Genomic DNA, 16,631 nt, shown 5'->3' on the forward strand with positions numbered 1-16,631 from the left:
TCAGTTAGAATTGCCACAAGTCCTTCTCATGACCTTGTGACTTTGCCAACGCTACAGCAAGTTCTGAGCATGTGTCAACAGCATCAAATAGCTCAAGTCACGGCCTCATGTGATATTGGGTGCCACGGATTACATAGATGCAAACCTGCACATAGATTTGAAATACAACCAGGGATGCCAACTCTGGGATGGAAAATTCCTGAAGATTTAGGAGAAGAATCTGGATAAAGCAGGGTTTGAGGTGAGGGAGGGCATTGGGAAAGTCGAATGCTTCAGAGCAGCTACTTTCTCCAGGGGAACTGATCTCTGTAGTTTGGTTACAATTCCAGATCACCAGGCCCCACCTGGAAGTTGGCAACCCTGGAAACATATAATTTTATGTTGCAAATGTAGCCGTTTAAGAGTGTGTGGGATGGGGTGAAGAGGAAAAGGACATTGTGTACTGGATAGGTTCAGGTTTTGACCCTGTTATTTGCATTCCTGAAGACTTTTGTTCTTCGACCTCAGCACAGTCATCCTCTTCACAGCCAAGTAAACTGGTCTTAGGGAAGGTAGCCATTTTGATAAACTGAGTTTACTCCTGTGGTTTCTTCTGGAATCCTGATGATGTAGGAGTGCTTACCCTTAAAATAATGCTTCTCACAGGCGTGGAAAGCAAATGGAACAATACAGCATCCCACCCAAAGACCGAGTTAATTTCCTGCTGGTAAAACGAGTAGAATTAGTTTGGTGGTCACACCGCAGCTGTTTACTGAGTCTTTCTTGGAAAGAGGGTCCTGACCACTAGGACAGCCACCCACCAATTTTAGATTGACTCGGCTGTACCGTTTGACATATCCTGTCAGAACTGGTACCCGAGAGAGACCAGAGTCTAAGATTAGAAACAAAACCTTCTTCAAAAAGAAATGAAATTACTGTATGTCTTGGCCATTAACAGAAGATACCAGATGGGTTTGGAAGACTATTAAACAGGAGAGAAGTTCTTCTGGGATGTCTAAATTAATCCAAGGGTTGTGTTTATGTTTATTACAAAGCATCTCTTTTAAGACAAAAACTGCCCACATTATCAGCTCTCCTCACTAGAAAAACATGAACCAAATAATTAAAAGAAAAACACAGAACCCAAATATTTTATAATTTTTTTTTTAAAAAAAAGGTGTAACAGTCTTCCTCTCACAGGTATGTGGAACACGTACCTGCTCCGGAGCTGTTTGGTCCCTCCCTCACACACACACAGACACACATACTTTTCCACCTTCCCATTTCTTCCTTCCTGCTAGCTTCCTCAACCTCCTCCCTGGTCCCTCCGCCCTTCCTCTCAGACAGAGACACATATTATTTATTTTATTTTATTTATTTATTTATCATACTTATATACCGCCCTCCCCGGAGGCTCAGGGTGGTTTACAAGGAACAATACATAAAACAGTCTATAAAAACATATAATAACCTTATACTAATAATTGTAACCAGATAACAGTACAACAGCACAATATAACAGTATAACAATATAGCAGTAAAACAGGTCCAGGGCTTATTGATGGAATTCTGAGGGGGGGCGGGGGGTGGAGCAGGGGCCCTTTGGTCGCTGTTGATTACGTCTGGTCTCGGCCAAATGCCTGGTGGAGGAGCTCCTTTTTGCAGGCCCTGCGGAACTGTTTAAGCTCCGACAGGGTCCTGATCTCCTCTGGGAGCTCATTCCACCAGGTAGAGGCCAGAGAACAGAGAATATAACAGAGAATGCTCTGTCCCTGGTCGAGACCAGACGGACTTCTTTAGGGCCAGGGATCCTTAGCTGGTTGGTGGCGGTAGAGCGCAGAGCTCTTTTGGGGGCATAGGCGGGGAGGCGATCCCTCAGGTACACTGGGCCCTGACTGCGTATGGCCTTGAAGGTAATTACCAGAACCTTTAGTCTGATCCGGAATTCAACTGGTAACCACTGCAGCTGGTGGAGAATAGGCCGGATATGAGACCTCCACGGTGTTGCTGTGAGGATCCTGGCTGCTGCATTTTGAACCAGCTGTAGTTTCCGGGTCAGGGCTAAGGGCAGGCCTGCGTAGAGCGAGTTACAAAAGTCCAGTCTAGAGGTGACTGTCGCATGGTGACCGTCTCACTGTGGCTAGGTGTTCCGGGGCCAGGTAGGGTGCTAGTAGTTTGGCTTGGTGGAGATGGTAGAATCCCAGCCGCGCTACCTTTGTGATCTGGGCTTCCATTGTGAGGGGAAGCGTCCAGAATCACGCCTAGGTTCCTGGTGGAGTGAGCTGTAGAGAGCTGCACGCCATCCAGGGTAGGCAGACGTGCTTCCTCGCATGGGCCCTTCCTACCCAGCCATAGGACCTCCGTCTTTGAAGGATTGAGCTTCAGACGACTCTGCTTGAGCCATCTCGTCACTGCTTCCAGGCAGCTGGCTAATGCTTCTGGCGGAGAGTCAGGGCGGCCATCCATCAGGAGGAAGGGCTGGGTGTCATCTGCATATTGATGGCAACCCAGCCCAAACTTCCGTACCAGTTGTGCGAGAGGGTGCATGAAGATGTTGAATAGGATAGGAGAGAGGACCACTCCTTGTGGGACTCCACAAGTAAGTTGCCGGCGGTCTGATGTTTTCTCTCCTATTGCAACCCTCTGTCCACGATCCTGGAGGAAGGAGATTAGCCATTAGACATTCCTTCCCCCCTCCTCCCTCCCCATCTCCCCTTACCTGTCTTGGCAGGAGTGCCTGGCCTCCTCCAGCTGTGCAGGTGGCACTCTGATGGCTGCACAGGTCGCAGGGTAGCATTAGCGGTGTCAAGGGCAGTGCACCACCCAGCAGCAGTCGTGCGAGTCATGGGATGGCCCCAGCCACCTTCAGGAGTGGCACCTTGCCCCACAGCAGTCGCGCAGGTTGCAGGGTGGTCCCAGCTGGCATCAGAGGTGGTGCCATACCCTGCAGCTGTCATACAGGTTGTGGGATGGCCCTAGCTGGCTTCAAGGGTGGTGCCTTGGCCACAGCGGCCCCACGGGCTGCGGGGTGGCCCCCAACGGCTTCAGGGCCCCTGCCTGTGCCTCAGCCAGTTTTGCCAGCCCCTCGACCATGGCTTTGGACTCCTCTGCTCATTGCCTCCCCATGTCTTCTGGCACGCTCTCAGGGGCAGAAATACAGACGTCATGTCCATAAGTGTTTCCGTTCCAGGGAGCGTGCCAGAAGATGCGTTCTACATCAAAAAGTTGGGAAGGAGCTCATTCCCCTATTCCTCTTCATAAGACAAAGATATTGGTGAAAAGATCCCACATTTCTTCCTCCTGTAAGTTTTATAAAAATAATAAAATTTAGAACTGAGAGTCAATCCAGACTTTTTCTAATACAGCACAGTGGTCTCATGAGATTGTGGTACCTCAGTTTTTCATCTGGAGAGGCATCCATTGGAGGTTACCTTCACTAAAATATGTCCCAACTTTCCAGCCCTCTTTCTGAGGCAGGTTGTTTTTATAGCAGGACATTTCCAAAGTATTGTACTAAAGTTTTTGCCAAGTGCCCAATGGGAAGTCACAAACAGTAACAGTTTGTTACAGCCAGCTTATTTCTTATTCCAGCCTGTATGTCTGAAAAGATATATTATATTGTGATATTGCGATACCACCCAGATTCATAGGTCTTTTGCCACCACTTGTTTCCTGGGGAAATCTTTCATAACAATATTTGGACATTCCTTCACTGCTATCCATATTATCTGAATGTAGTGTCTTTCTCATCTTTATTGCTGCAAATGGGTTTATTTATTACTTGAGCAAGATTTGCAATTCTTGGGTTAGATTTAAAAAATGCATTCATACCTCTTTTGCTTTTGGCATGTTTAAAATTTATAATGTCCAGTTTCTGGCACAACCTGCACAAACCAACAAATTTGCTATGTTGTGATACGTCATGCAAGGCTTAAACACAATATGCGCCCGTGTCCCCAAGTAATTTTTCAGTTGACTCCCACGGGAAGTACAGTGTTGTACTGGGAAATATTATCTAAGCCATGCTGTAAAACAGGATGCTTATCACTTCAGACATTTAAAAAAAAATCTGGGACACACTCTATTATGTATTATTTACATAATGCTATTGATGTGTGCAGTCTAAGAGGATGGTGATCTTCCCACTGTGACAGCTTGTTATGTAATAATCACTACTTTTCTGCTGCCACAAACATTATTGACACACATGTATCAAATGGCCTACATCAAAACTGATGCTGGGTTTGGCACTCTCAAAGGATGTTTGTTTGCTGGTTTGTTTGTTGTGTATGTAAAACACTCCGCATAGCTCTGTTAAAACAGCTACTTCCTATGCTTTCCCCCCCTTATTTTGGCTCAGTGAACACACATCTGTTCAGATTTTTCCTTTGTTATTCTCTTTTCCATAGTAAATTTGATTTGGATTTTATGTCGTGCAATGCGTTGTCTGTCCTAGTCCATTTGTTAATGTATGTACACGTACATGCCTTGGATGTCCTCTCTTCTTTGCTTTTAGCAGTTTCCTGACGCCTTCTCCTTATGCTTCCTGGATACAAGCCACCATCTCTCTCTCTCTCTCTCTCTCTCTCTCTCTGTTTTTTCATCAGTAGTAAAGGGAAATTTTCCATTACTTCTTAACAATAACAATAAAAACAGAGAAATAATAAACACTTTGCAAAAGTTTTAAATTCCGGGTGGTATAATATTTTCTGGAAGAGACTAAATTCGTGCTATGTCCTCCTTGTTAGTTCTTCTGCTCTATGAATTCGTAGTCTTCCTGCATTCTTGTCTTAATCCACGTAAATGAGGGCCAAACTACATTATCTGGAGTTATGTGATTGGAACACTCGATGTGTAGTGTGACCCCAAAAAGCCATACTGTACCCCACCCGCCAGGACTTGCTCCACAGTATTTACCTCCCTGCTGCTTCTCCAGTTCGAAATGCCTCCTGCCCCTTTGAATTGTGTTGAGTCTCACTAGTGGGAAAAAGACTATTCCCCTTCCCCTATTGGAATTTAAAACAGCAGGTGGGGCATTTCTGTTTGAGAAAATGATACAGCACAAAGAAGAAACCCTTCCTTCCCCAGTGAAAGTGCTGGAAGGTGCTGTCAAGTTGCAGCTGACTTGCAGCAAATGTCTAGGGTTTTGAAGGCACGAGCCATTCAGAAGTGGTTTGCTGTGGCCTGCCGCCAATCACAGCTCTGGATTTCTTTGGTGGCCTCCCATGTAAATACTAACCAGGGCCCATTCTGCACACATTGGATAATGCACTTTCAATGTGCTTTGGCAGATGGACTTTCCTGTGCAGAACAGGAAAATCTACTTCTAAAGTGCATTGAAAGTGCATTGCCAATTGTCTGTAGAATAGGCCCAGGGCTGGCCCTACTTAGTTCCTGAGATCTGATGAGATCAGGTTCAACTTGGGCCATCGAGATCCCAATAAATACGAGGCCACCCATGGCTACTTTTTAAATAGCCCAATTACACATTTGGTGATCCAGTCTGCTGCCTCTTTAATCGATTTTAGAAACGTTCATGCATTTGCTGCCCACAGGTTTCTCCCCCTCCCCTGTCGCTCACACAAACATCAGAAGCATCCTGGAGAATTCCCGAGGTATGTGAGAAAATCCAGTGTTTAAATCTGGCAGAGGTTCTGTGACTGTGGAGAAAAGGTCCAAGCTAGGAAATGCATCTCCCTTACCTTGACAGCGTGTAGCTAACAAATTCATGCACCATCAGGACAGAAATTTGGATGTGATCCTTGATGTCTTCCTTTCTGTGGAGGCACTGGTCACTGCTGTAGCTCCCCGGGCATTCTACCATCCAAGGGGACTGCCAATGACTGACCAACCTGATGGTGGATAGTGATGGATAGGGGAGAGGATGGGGAAGCAGGTAACTGTAAGTACTATTCATGGATTTAATTATAGTTTTATAGCTATCTTATGGATATTTTAGAGCCTCTTGTGGCGCAGAGTGGTAAGGCAGCAGACATGCTGTCTGAAGCTCTGCCCAGCAGCCGGCTCAAGGTTGACTCAGCCTTCCATCCTTCCGAGGTCAGTAAAATGAGTACCCAGCTTGCTGGGGGGTAAACGGTAATGACTGGGGAAAGCTTGCTGGGGGGTAAACAGTAATGACTGGCAAACCACCCCGTATGGAGTCTGCCATGAAAACGCTAGATGGTGTCACCCCAAGGGTCAGACATGACTCGGTGCTTGCACCTTTACCTTTGGATATTTTATGTTGAAATTTGCCCTGAGCTCATTAGCAGGGAGAAGGGATATACAAATTGTATTATTGTTAATAATTATAGACAATAAGGGTGTGAATCTGCCAAAACTTGCCTAATCAGAATGAAATATACTCTAGGAATGTTGAGAGGAATTTGAGAGACAGCTAAATGGGAAAAGACGTCTCTTCAGGCCCCTGAGAGCTTGCAGACTCCTGTAAGAGGAGTGCTTTTGGGCCTGGGGTGGGTTTTTGACATTGTTCCTCCTCTTGCAATTCCCACCTTGCCTTTTAATACCATGTCCCATTGTTGCTCGAAATGAGCAAGGACATCTTGCCTTCTCCAAGTATATGCCAGGCTAGACTCATCTCATCAGAACTTGGAAGCTAAGAAGGGTCAGTCCTGGTTAGTACTTGACCACCAAGGAAGTCAAGGGTTAGTATGCTGAGCCAGACAGTGGCAAGTCACATCTGAATGTCTCTTGCCTTGAAGACCCCCAGGAGTCACCATGTCACCTGCAGCTCAATGGCAATTTTAACCACCACCACCATTTCACAGCTACCACTTAATCGGTCAGAACTTAGGCCTTTCAGCTTAAAAGAATGCGCAGAGCATCCGGAGGAAGCTTGTTTTGTGACCGTATAGACCAGTGGTTCTCAACCTTCCTCATGCCGCAACCCTTTAATACAGTTCCTCATGCGGTGAACCCCAACCATTAAATTATACAAGTGTTCTTTCACAGAAATGAAACCCAAACTGACCAATGGTGTGAAGATCCATTGTCCATGATTGTATATAAATTGTCCCCCCCCCCCCGGGGTTTCTCAGTTCAGTTCTGCCACTTGTCTCACCTTGCCAATCTCGCTTTTCCCCCGCTGCTCCAGACAGGTGAACGCTCTATCACAATCAACCCAGCAAGGCTGTTATGTGGATGGTACCCCCCAGCGAAACTGTTTGCCCTGCCACGACCCCTGTGAAAAGGTCGTTCGACCCCCAATGGGGTCCCAACCTCCAGGTTGAGAACCACTGATATAGACCTTGCCTTCTGTATAGCTGCAAACATAAGGCTCAATTTCAGTAAGCTGAGTGCAATTTTTATTTTACATTATTTTTTGCTTGTCATTATATATGCAGGGGGGAAAGGGGGAGGCTACGACCACACCAGCCGGAGGAAGTTTTGTTGTGTGACATTTTGGACCTTATCCTGTTTCTAGCTATAAGCAGAAGCCTTACATTGCTGTTACTGCTTCTTTGTTCAGTGACATGCACAGGCAGATTTAAATATAAGGCAACAGGGATAAGGATGAGCAGCTATTTACAGCCTCTCTCTCTCTTGAGACATAACTAAGGATGTAGCATGAAAGACAAGCAAAGAGCACTCAAAAGATTACCAAATGGAGCATTAATGCCTGTCTAAATAGGAAATGAAGGTCAAATTTGGCATCCTTAAATAGTGCACAGATTTAGTCTACAGACCAGCAAAAAGGGGGGCGGGGAAATAAAGCTGACTACCTAGCAAGTGTAAATGACAGAGGTATAGCCAATTGAGGGACTTTCTGTCTGCATCATCCAGCCCTGTAATTGTACTACTCCCCCGTTGTTAATCTGATTTCTAAGCTCTTGCAGCTTTCTCATGGGGAACTTGGTCTTCTATATCAGGGGTAGTCAACCTGTGGTCCTCCAGATGTTCATGGAATACAATTCCCATGAGCCCCTGCCAGCAAACACTGGCAGGGGCTCGTGGGACTTGTAGTCCATGAACATCTGGAGGACCACAGGCTGACTACCCCTGTTCTATATCATCCTGAAATATTGCAGTATTTTTTTTCAGACAACAAAGGCAGTTTGTTTAAACTAATTTGTCTAAAATACTTACATCCTCCTTTCCCCTTGATTGACAGAACTCAGTTGTGTGACATGTGGGGAGAATGTGCAGTTTAATTGTGGTTTGTGTCAATCCACACTGGATGTACAAATGTGGTAAAATTCTCCGAACCATGTCAATGACTGATGCAGTCTTCCGCCTCCTTATGCAATTGTGCGCTCACCTTGATAAACTATCAAGTTGGAAATAAGTTGTTGAAGATTAAATACACAGGAGACCTGCTTGCATGACATATCCAGAGTGAAAATAATGCACATAGAGAGGTGGTCAGTGTAAGCACCCCTGTTTATATGTGAGCTAGGGTTGCCAGCTCTGACTTGAGAAATTCTAAGAGAGTAGCAGGAAGACAAGGAAGAATTTGGGGAGGAAGGGGAGCTCTGTGGGGATGTGGGGTCTGTCTAGGACAGGGGTAGTAAAACTGCAGCCCTCCAGATGTCCATGGACTACAATTCCCATGAGCCCCTGCCCGTGTTTGCTGGAGGGCCGCAGTTTGACTACCCCTGGTCTAGGATTTCTGCTGCTCCTAAACTCTGTGATATACCATAGAGTCTGCCCTCTGATATACCATAGAGTCTGCCCTCCATGGTCACTAATTTCTTTTGTCTGGAGATCAGCTGCAATTCTGGGAGAACCTCAGGCCCAACCTAGAGAATGGTGTCCTGAATACAATTATGAGAATGTGATTACAGTGCTTATGTACATCCCCATTAATGGGATTTTGCTTTTTTTCTAAAGCAATGGAGCCTATGTGAATGCAGTTTCTTGGCATATGGTCATAGTCATATTTTAGATGACCTTAAATTAACAGGGAGTGGGGCTAGTGTGCATGTTCCTGCTCTCTGTCTATATGCATTACTATTACTCTTGGTCCACTGTGCAAAAAGGGTTGCAGACCACAACATATTGACTTCATAATACAACAGTATGTATTCATTTGTTTGGGAAGTTTTCTATACCATCATGCCAAATGATGTAGAGAATTTGTATAATTGCTCAGAAATCTGGGGAGGCAGAGTATGGGTAAATTTCCTTCAGTATAAGCCAGTATAATTTATCAATTATAAATTATTTGTATATGGTAGTAAATCTTGATGGATTTTTTTTTTTTTTTTTTGCTTTCCATGCAGAGCCTTTATGACGGTGGAGGGGGCATGAGCTCTTTAGTATGGAATTTGCCAGTATAAATTGAAGGAATTTGTAATACTATTACTGTTTAATTACTATTATTGATTTGGGATGCGATCCCTACATCTCTCCTTTAAATTATTTTTGAAGGTTGTTTGCCCTATGGCATGATATCAATCCTGGAAAAATTTAGAATTAACAGCACACCTCCCAAGGAATCACCATTAACTTGATTTTACTGTAGAGTTTTCAATGATTCCTAGAGAAGACTCTGTCACTGATGGCTGTCCGCCCCCACATCCCCTCCTGAGGGCTCCTGCTATTTGCCAGACTGGAACAGGCAACCCGAGTACTGACCAAGAAGCATGAAACAACCCCCCAAGAGAGATCTCTTATTGGCAGTCCACTCTAAGTAGCAATGGGAGAAAAAATTGACATTGGTGATGTCGCTACATCTCTTCCAGAGAAAACCATAGAGTTCCTGGCAATTCCTTGAAACTTCTTGAAGAATAGGTGAGGTGCCAGATGGTTGGAGTGGGGCGAATGTTGTCCCCATCTTTAAGAAAGGGGAAAAGGAGGATCCGGGTAACTACCAACCCATCAGCTTGACAACTATAACTGGTAAAATTTTGGAACACATCATCAAACTGTCGGTCCTTGAGCAGCTGGAACCCAAAGGGTACTTGTAAATGGTTCAGCATCTTCTTGGAACAGAGTGACAAGTGGAGTACCCCAAGGATCTGTCCTGGGGCCTGTGTTATTCAACATATTTATAAATGATTTGGATGAGGGATTACAGGGGATACTTATTAAATTTGCAGATGATACTAAACTGGGAGGGGTAGCAAACACAACAGAAGACCGAATCAGAATAAAGGATGATCTTGACAGGCTCAAGAAGTGGGCTAAACTAAATAAAATGAAATTCAATAGGGACAAGTGTAAAGTTCTGCATTTAGGCAGGAAAAACTATTTACACCAATATATGATGGGGGAGAATTGTATTGGCAGTAGGATGTGTGGAAAGGATTTAGGGGTCTTAGAGCATAGATTGAAGATGAGTCAGCAGTGTGACTTGGTGGCTAAAAAGACAACTGGTATTTTGGGCTGTATCAAATGGAGTATCATGTCCAGATCACAGGAGGTGATGATACCACTTTACTCTGCTCTGATTCAGCCTCAGTACTGTGTTCGGTTTTGGGCACCACAGCTGAAGAGGGATGTAGATAAAATGGAGTGTGTCCAAAGGAGAGCAACCAAGATGGTGAGGGGTTTGGAGATGAAGACATATGAGGAATGGTTGAGGGAGCTTGGTCTGCTTAGCCTGGAGAGGAGACGACTGAGAGAGGATATGATAACCATCTTCAAATATTTAAAAGGCTGCCATATAGAGGATGGAGCAGAGTTGTTCTCTCTTGCCCCAGATGGACGGACCAGAACCAGTGGGATGAAATTAATCCAAAAGAAATTCCGTCTTAACATCAGGAAGAAGTTCCTGACAGTTAAAGCGGTTTCTCAGTGGAACAGGTTTCCTTGGGAGGTGGTAGGTTCTCCATCTTTGGAGATTTTTAAACAGAGGCTGGATAGCCATCTGACAGAGAGGGTGATTAAGTGAAGGTTCAAGGGGGTGGCAGGTTACACTGGATGAGCAATAGGATTGTGAATGCAGGGGGTTGGACTAGATGACCCATGAGGTCCCTTCCAACTCTATGGTTCTATGATTCCTAGAACTATCCTATGTCACTTCCAGGTTTTTCCCAGAAGTAATGAAGTTATGCTACTGACACCACACACACACATCCCACGTCCCCACCCTCAGTTCTACTCCACTCCACTCCACTCCACTCCAAATGGATTCTCTTAACACAGCTGGATTCACTCTGCGTATAGAGTTCATAAACTTTACTAAGAAATATGCAATATAAATGTTTTTATGGTGGAGATGATGAAGAATAGTGTAATAGCAATAGCGCAATAAATTTATACAAATGGGGGAATCGTAATTAACAGCAATGTCCTCACATTTTTCCACAACAATAAGCAAAGAGGAAGATGGTTCTGTAAATTATTTCTGCAAAAGGGAGGTGCCAGAGAAATTTAAAAAGCCAAGCCAAGATCAACTTCACTTATTTAGTCCAAGTTCTGATGACGTAATACAGTCCCAGAGCTGTGAAAAAATAAATAAAGTGGGTTTCTTTAATTGTTCAATGCACAGATTAACAATGGTTTAAATCTGGAAATAGTTTAAGGAAGTAGAGTTAACCAAATAATCACAGAGGAACTAATAATATCTTCAGAGACATAAGATTTATTTAGACTGTGATAGATGAACATATTTTTGATCAGTCTGCAGGGATGGCCTATGAAAAAGACCAACTGGTTCTGCTTGAGCAGCAACATGGCCTCCACAGTACTAAACGTTGTTGCACTGGGCCTCATACATATGGGGCTGATGGGCATCTGCATAGTTTGCTTTGAGCTGCTGTTTTATATGTGGGTGAGCGAGTCACACCCTTCACATTCGACAATCCCACTTGGGAATCCTGTGCAAGAAGATTTTAATGACGGCGTTTTGCAGGGAAAAGTTACTTTTGCAATGGGAAAGAAATTATCTCACATGTCGCAAGAAGGCCTGAACAAAGGGTCAGGGTCCTTGAAGGTGTTCAAGTGGAGAGCTTTGAACTGTGGAGTGAATGCCAAGCAGAGAGCCCCTTAACAAGCACTGCCGTGACAGCAGACACTGAGAAGCCCAGGACTGAATGTACATTCGAAGCTCCTCTTCCTTCTCATCATATTACATCATGCCATTGTATTTTCTTAGCCGGAAAAAATAAATATGCTTTTAATTTAATGCTTTCAAAATATCTACACAGAGTTTGAAAGCTAAGCGAGTTTGGCCACTGTCAGTACTTGGATGGGAAATCGGCAAGGAAGCCTGTACAGAGGAAGGCAATGGCAAACCACCTCTGCTCCTCTCTTACCTTGAAAACCCCATGAAATTCAATGGTTTGTGACTGGATGGCACACAATTATTACTTGGTAATTTGCATGAGAATCTATTATTGTTTATTATCTATGACATTATGTGCCCTGAACCTTTGGGAAAGGATGGATAACAATAACAATAATCTTAAGACTGAGCTGAGATACAGCTTTGTGTGGTGGTTAAGAGTAGTGGCATCTAAGCTGGCGAGCCAGGTTTGATTCCCTGCTCCTCCACATGCAGCCAGCTGAATGACCTTGGGCTTGTCAAAGCCATGATTGTGCTGTTCTCATAGAGCAGTAAAATTGGGGCTCTCACAACCTCACCTACCCACAGGGTGTCTGTTGTGGGGAGAGGAAGGGAAGGAGACTTTAAGCCATTTGGAGACTTCTTCGGGCAGTGAAAAGCGTGGTATAAAAACCAATTCTTTCATTATCATTATCATTATCATTATCATTATCATTATCATTATCATTATCATTATCATTATCATTATCATTATCATTATCATTATCATTAATAAATAACTAGAGGCAAAGCCTGGTGCCCCCAAGAATGCACTGGGCACTAGGCCTGGATTGTGGTCTTCATGGGTACTGGGAAGGCGACTATAAGCCGCTTTGAGCCTCCTTTGTGTAGGGGAAAGCGGCATATAAGAACCAACTCTTCTTCTTCTTAAGATTCAGTGGGGTGCAATGGATTCTAAATTCAAGAGCTGGATTTGATGCCTCCTCCAGTTGCCAGCAGTTGGCTTCAGGCTTCAGAAGGGTAGACATCACCAGCCAAGCAACAGACTATGTTAGCTAAGCTCAGTGAAAGCAAAGTTTGGAAGTGGGGCTTCAAAAGGGTACCATGCCTCAGAGCCCACCTTCCAAAGCACCCATTTCCGCCGGGGGAGCTGATCTTTATAGTGTGGAGAAAATGGCTGCTTTAGCAGGTGGATTGCATGGCATCATACCCTACAAAGGATCCTTGCCTCCTGCAACCCCACTCTCCATTCTCAGATCTCCAAGTATTTGCAAACCTAGAGCTGGCAACCCTACAATGTGACTTGATAGCACCCTCCGTCACCCTAGGTTGAATAGAGAGAAGTGCCTTACTTACAGCTCCAGTTCTGCAAAGATGCCAAGGAAATGATCAGATTTGTTGCTTCAGTTTGAAATTTGTTTAAGGAAGGTTCTTTTATACTCCTGGATGGATCCTTGACCACCGAACATGTTTGTCTTCTAAACAAGGGGAAAACAGACATCTTTTATGGTGTTTAACATGGATTGTTTATTGTACCATCTGTGGGCTTTTTTAACATGCCTTCACTGTCTCTTTGTTCTTTTTGTGATGGCCCTTTTCTGATTTATTTTGTTTTGATAATGGGCAATGTTGGTTGCCTTTTATCAGGGGCTGAGAGGCAGATCAAATCTTCCTTTGCCATTTAGAATGACCTCCTCCTAATCATGCCAGTTCTGTGACTCCACTGCTACAGGAAGATGAAGGGAGTGAACTTGGAAAAATATAAAGTGTGAGATTTTAGTTGATGTTGTTGCATTGTCTGGTGGTGTTAGTTTTATTTCTGTAATCTGACCTCTGAAATTTCTTTGGTGTCCTGCTTTGTTTGTTGAGAGGTCATTCTACAAAGAGAAGTACAATGTACTAATCAGTCACCTGCAACCCATAACTTTCGATTAAAACAAAGCTCATTGTGTCTTGCTGATACGTTTGAAAACTTTGGTGCCTGTCTGGAAATACCACTGAACAACAAAAGAAGTTTGAATTGAACTGGGTCATTTTATCCACTGGTACAAAGAGAAGAGGAAAGGAGAGGAAGGATTCTTTCAAGCCTCACTGATTTCCAGAGAAGAATTTAACATTCATTCTTCTGATTTGTCATTGGGAGGGAAGCCAAAACAATAATGCTAGCCTGTTGCCACCTTTGGGGTAGAGAAGAGATGCTTCACATAAAGGAAGGCACTACAATGAATGTTTGAAATGAGATGGCTGCAAGGGCTAACTGGGTTGGATCCAGCCATCTCCTGAAAAAGGAATCAATGGTCCCATTTGACCACTTCAAACTACTACATTGGGGTTCATGGGATTTCCATGGGGAAGAAGTACTGCAGGCTTCTATACCACTTTTCCAAAACTTCAGGAGTCTCACAGTGGCTTTCTGTTCTCTCCCCACAACAGGCACTCTGTAAGGTAGGTAGGTGGGACTGAGAAAGCTCTGAGAGAACTGTGACTTGCCCAAGGTACCTAGCGGGCTTTATGTGGAAGAATGGGGAATCAAACCCAGCTCTCCAGAATGGAGTCCCCTGCTCTTAACCGCTACACCATGCTGGACAAAAGTAATGGTAAGGAAGGGGACTGGGCAGGACTGAGGGAAGAAGCTGACAGGATCCAACCATATAACTTGGGCAGAATAATCCTGTGCTGTGCATACCCAATGCCTATGGTGGTGCTAATCTATTCCGTATGGGCATAGGTTATGCTGTGGCCAACAAAGTCATTGGCTTTGCAGTGTCTTCTGATCATCCCTGGGGTACCGTCTACCGCAACCTTGCCACTGTTGTCAATGGAGGCGTTGTGTGAAAGTGGTGGCAATGGAGCAGAGATGGTCTTGAACTGGAATGGCTATCCTTCCACTCCGGGCTCTGTCATTCCAGTTCCAGAGCAATCCGTGCCCAGAGATTGCCATTCCAAATTCGTTCTGCATTCGTCATTACTTCCATGTGTGGTGATGCAGTAGTGATGTGTTGCAATGGAGACCATGCAAGTCATTTGTCGTTCCTGGGCTGCCATTGTGCCCAATGGACACCACCCCCTAACCCTACCTCCTCCAAAAATAAGTCTGCCCACTGCATCCACTCCCTTACAGCCGTTAGCTCTGGGGACAATCCCCTGCTCCCTCGTTGTTACCTGCACAGATGTCTACCCCTGGGTAGCAGCAGCCTCCCCTTTCCAGAGCAGGCACACAGTTATGAACTGTATTCATTCACAATCTTTCTCACTCCTCCACATGAAGCTAAGCTGGATCACCTGGGGCCCTGACAGTGCTGTTCTGACGGAGAAGAAATATCAGGGCTCTCTCAACCTCACCCTACCTCAAAGGGTGTCTGTTGTGGGGAGAGGAAAGGGAAGGTGACTGTAGGCTGCTTTGAGACTCCTTTGGGTAGGGAAAAGCGACATATAAGAAGCAACTCTTCTTCTTCAGTAATATCAGGGCTCTCTCAGCCTCACCCACCTCACAGGGTGTCTGTTGTGGGGAGAGGAAAGGGAAGGCGACTGGAAGCAGCTTGGAGAGTCCTTCGGACAGTGAAAAGCGGGGTATAGAAACCAACTCCTCTTCTTCCAAGTGGCTCACATCATTTGGCAGATGACTGTGACCAGTGGCATGGAGCAGTATTAACTAAAGCCTATCTCATTGCAATGCTCCTATTTTTCCTTCACAGGGGAAAGACATTTATAAATGGTTAGAGGGAGGAGTGGAAGGTAGCATCTCCTGAAGTGGAATGATCTGCTTGGCCAGGTTATTTTGCTGTGCACAGTGGAGGGAAGGGGTCATGGCTCAGTGGTAGAGCATTTACTTGGCATGCAGAAGGTTCCAGGTTCAATTCCCAGCATCTCCAGTTAAAAGGATCAATTAGCAGACACTGTGAAAAACGTCTGCCAGAAAACCTGGAGATCCATTGCCAGCCTGAGTAGGCAATCCGGACCTTGATGAACCAAGGACCGATTCAGTACAAGGCGGCTTCATGTATACACTTTTGGTAAATTCATACGGCTCAATAGAGATAAGCTGGATAATATGCATTTTGAAAGTCTCTGGTTTAGTCCTTCTTTTCCCATAAAGGATATCAACTAAGTGGACTGGGAAAGACACTGAGAAGTGGGACAGCTACTGCAAGGCAGAGTTGACAGTGCTAGTCTCTAGGGACCCACAATCTGACCCCAATCAAAACAGCTCCTTCCGTCTCCATTTGGGGGATGAGCTCTTTTACCTGGGAGAAACAAATGTGTAGGGAATGGATTCATTTATGATGTTGACTCATGGCTATAGGGAGGATAAGACTGAGATCAGTTCCAGACCAAACAAGGAGTCTGGACCGTCAAGGGTAATGCAAAATGTATTGTTTAAACAGACAGAGATGGATACCGAATGATGCACGTAGAAAAATGTAGTAAATCAGAAAGCGTAGGCTGATAAGGAGCACAGCAATACGGCTGGGGTCCAAAGGGAATGGGCACAAGGCCCACTTTGTGAATTTATGTCACAAGAAGATGCCTCTGTCTTCCCCCCTTGCAGGTTTTGCTCCCTTCCAGGTTTGCTTTCTAGAATGGGGGGGGGGGGGAAGTCAAGCTGACCTCTGTTTTGCAGTTGGAGAGAATCCTTGAAGGCTAGAGGCGAGGAGGAGTCTGAAGCCAAGAACTGGCTGCA

This window comes from Paroedura picta, chromosome 3, assembly GCF_049243985.1.
Source record: "Paroedura picta isolate Pp20150507F chromosome 3, Ppicta_v3.0, whole genome shotgun sequence".
Lineage (NCBI taxonomy): Eukaryota > Metazoa > Chordata > Lepidosauria > Squamata > Gekkonidae > Paroedura > Paroedura picta.